Genomic DNA, 3940 nt, shown 5'->3' with positions numbered 1-3940 from the left:
CGTTTTTTTTTGCCTAATTTCCTTTAACACTTGACTTTTCACTGCTTTATGTCTCTTCGAACCCTGAGGGGAATCAACTATGCAAATTTATGAACTGGTTGGAGGTAATAGGGCTGGTTTTTCTTGCAAGGGTAGGTCAAAAGATCTGTTTCTCTCGCCAAAACGTTTCTTTCAGAAGGTCTTTGAATGTTTTAAATTGCTTCAAATCTGATAGCAATTGAGGTTTTTCGGGGTTTTCTGGTTTTGGCTTATCTCTACCAGACTATTAAAGGCTGCTGTGCTGAAGAAACGGGTCATGTTTTGAAAATTTGGCTGAGAAGTTCTGTTTTTCTTTGGAAATTGGCCTTTTTTGTGTGAGAGGTACAATTTTGTCCTTTTTTAGGCCAACCTGTGGTAACATATATCGGTTTCTGGTGATTTTTCTGGACGTGAATCGCTCGGTATGTATATGGAAACGGTGTGTACGAAATTTCAGTCAACAGGTACTTCATCTTCTTGGTTTGCAACTTGTCTGAATGATGTCAGCTTTTCACTTCAATTTTTGTTCGTTTCTTTGCCTTATTTTTTTTACCAGTTGACTTTTCACTGCTTTATGTCTCTTCGAACCCAGTGAGGAATCAACTATGCAAAATTATGAACTGGTTGGAGGTCATAGGGCTGGTTTTTCTTGCACGGGTGGGTCAAAAGATGTGTTTCTCTCGCCAAAAATTTCTTTCAGAAGTTCTTTGAATGTTTTAAATTGCTTCAAATCTGATAGCAATTGAGGTTTATCGGGGTTTTCTGGTTGTGACTTCTCTCTACCAGACTATTAAATGCTGCTGTGCTGAAGAAACGGGTCAGGTTTTGAGAATTTGGCTGAGAAGTTCTGTTTTTCTTTGGAAATTGGCCTTTTTTGTCTGAGAGGTACAATTTTGTCCTTTTTTAGGCTAACCTGTGGTAACATATATCGGTTTCTGGTGGTTTTTCTGGACGTGAATCGCTCGTTATGTATATGGAAACGGGTGTGTACGAAATTTGAGTCAACAGGTACTTCATCTTCTTGGTTTGCAACTTGTCTGAATGAGGTCAGCTTTTCACTTCAATTTTTGTTCGTTTTTTTGCCTTATTTCTTTTACCAGTTGACTTTTCACTGCTTTATGTCTCTTCGAACCCAGTGGGGAATCAACTATGCAAAGCTGTGAACTGGTTGGAGGTTATCGGGCTGGTTTTTCTGGCACGGGCGGGTCAAAAGATGTGTTTTTCTCGCCAAAAAATTTCTTTCAGAAGTTCTTTGAATGTTTTAAATTGCTTCAAATCTGATAGCAATTGAGGTTTATCGGGTTTTTCTGGTTGTGGCTTCTCTCTACCAGACTATTAAATGCTGCTGTGCTGAAAAAACGGGTCAGGTTTTGAGAATTTGGCTGAGAAGTTCTGTTTTTTATGGAAATTGGCCTTTTTTTTGTCTGAGAGGTACAATTTTGTCCTTTTTTAGTCCAACCTGTGGTAACATATATCTGTTTCTGGTGGTTTTTCTGGACGTGAATCGCTCGGTATGTATATGGAAATGGGTGTGTGCGAAATTTGAGTCAACAGGTACTTCATCTTCTTGGTTTGCAACTTGTCTGAATGATGTCAGCTTTTCACTTCAATTTTTGTTCTTTTTTTTGCCTTATTTCTTTTACCAGTTGACTTTTCACTGCTTTATGTCTCTTCGAACCCAGTGGGGAATCAACTATGCAAAGTTATGAACTGGTTGGAGGTTATAGGGCTGGTTTTTCTTGCTCGGGTGGGTCAAAAGATGTGTTTCTCTCGCCAAAAAGTTTCTTTCAGAAGTTCTTTGAATGTTTTAAATTGCTTCAAATCTGATAGCAATTGAGGTTTATCGGGGTTTTCTGGTTGTGGCTTCTCTCTACCAGACTATTAAATGCTGCTGTGCTGACGAAATGGGTAAAGTTTTGAGAATTTGGCTGAGAAGTTCTGTTTTTCTTTGGAAATTGGCCTTTTTTTTGTCTGAGAGGTACAATTTTGACCTTTTTTAGGCTAGCCTGTGGTAACATATATCGGTTTCTGGTGGTTTTTCTGGACGTGAATCGCTCGTTATGTATATGGAAACGGGTGTATATGAAATCTGAGCCAACAGGTACTTCATCTTCTTGGTTTGCAACTTGTCTGAATGAGGTCAGCTTTTCACTTCAATTTTTGTTCGTTTTTTTTGCCTTATTTCTTTTACCAGTTGACTTTTCACTGCTTTATGTCTCTTCGAACCCAGTGGGGAATCAACTATGCAAAGTTATGAACTGGTTGGAGGTTATAGGGCTGGTTTTTCTTGCTCGGGTGGGTCAAAAGATGTTTTTCTCTCGCCAAAAAGTTTCTTTCAGAAGTTCTTTGAATGTTTTAAATTGCTTCAAATCTGATAGCAATTGAGGTTTATCGGGGTTTTCTGGTTGTGGCTTCTCTCTACCAGACTATTAAATGCTGCTGTGCTGACGAAATGGGTAAGGTTTTGAGAATTTGGCTGAGAAGTTCTGTTTTTCTTTGGAAATTGGCCTTTTTTTTGTCTGAGAGGTACAATTTTGACCTTTTTTAGGCTAGCCTGTGGTAACATATATCGGTTTCTGGTGGTTTTTCTGGACGTGAATCGCTCGTTATGTATATGGAAACGGGTGTATATGAAATCTGAGCCAACAGGTACTTCATCTTCTTGGTTTGCAACTTGTCTGAATGATGTCAGCTTTTCACTTCAATTTTTGTTCTTTTTTTTGCCTTATTTCTTTTACCAGTTGACTTTTCACTGCTTTATGTCTCTTCGAACCCAGTGGGGAATCAACTATGCAAAGTTATGAAATGGTTGGAGGTAATAGGGCTGGTTTTTCTTGCTCGGGTTGGTCAAAAGATGTGTTTCTCTCGCCAAAAAGTTTCTTTCAGAAGTTCTTTGAATGTTTTAAATTGCTTCAAATCTGATAGCAATTGAGGTTTATCGGGGTTTTCTGGTTGTGGCTTCTCTCTACCAGACTATTAAATGCTGCTGTGCTGACGAAATGGGTAAAGTTTTGAGAATTTGGCTGAGAAGTTCTGTTTTTCTTTGGAAATTGGCCTTTTTTTTGTCTGAGAGGTACAATTTTGACCTTTTTTAGGCTAGCCTGTGGTAACATATATCGGTTTCTGGTGGTTTTTCTGGACGTGAATCGCTCGTTATGTATATGGAAACGGGTGTATATGGAATCTGAGCCAACAGGTACTTCATCTTCTTGGTTTGCAACTTGTCTGAATGAGGTCAGCTTTTCACTTCAATTTTTGTTCGTTTTTTTTGCCTTATTTCTTTTACCAGTTGACTTTTCACTGCTTTATGTCTCTTCGAACCCAGTGGGGAATCAACTATGCAAAGTTATGAACTGGTTGGAGGTTATAGGGCTGGTTTTTCTTGCTCGGGTGGGTCAAAAGATGTTTTTCTCTCGCCAAAAAGGTTTCTTTCAGAAGTTCTTTGAATGTTTTAAATTGCTTCAAATCTGATAGCAATTGAGGTTTATCGGGGTTTTCTGGTTGTGGCTTCTCTCTACCAGACTATTAAATGCTGCTGTGCTGACGAAATGGGTAAGGTTTTGAGAATTTGGCTGAGAAGTTCTGTTTTTCTTTGGAAATTGGCCTTTTTTTGTCTGAGAGGTACAATTTTGTCCTTTTTTAGGCTAACCTGTGGTAACATATATCGGTTTCTGGTGATTTTTCTGGACGTGAATCGCTCGTTATGTATGTGGAAACGGGTGTATATGAAATCTGAGCCAACAGGTACTTCATCTTCTTGGTTTGCAACTTGTCTGAATGAGGTCAGCTTTTCACTTCAATTTTTGTTCGTTTTTTTTGCCTTATTTCTTTTACCAGTTGACCTTTCACTGCTTTATGTCTCTTCGAACCCAGTGGGGAATCAACTATGCAAAGTTATGAACTGGTTGGAGGTTATAGGGCT

This window comes from Convolutriloba macropyga, chromosome 10, assembly GCF_964194025.1.
Source record: "Convolutriloba macropyga chromosome 10, txConMacr16.3, whole genome shotgun sequence".
NCBI lineage: Eukaryota > Metazoa > Xenacoelomorpha > Acoela > Convolutidae > Convolutriloba > Convolutriloba macropyga.
Note: the sequence above shows the minus strand (reverse complement) of the source record.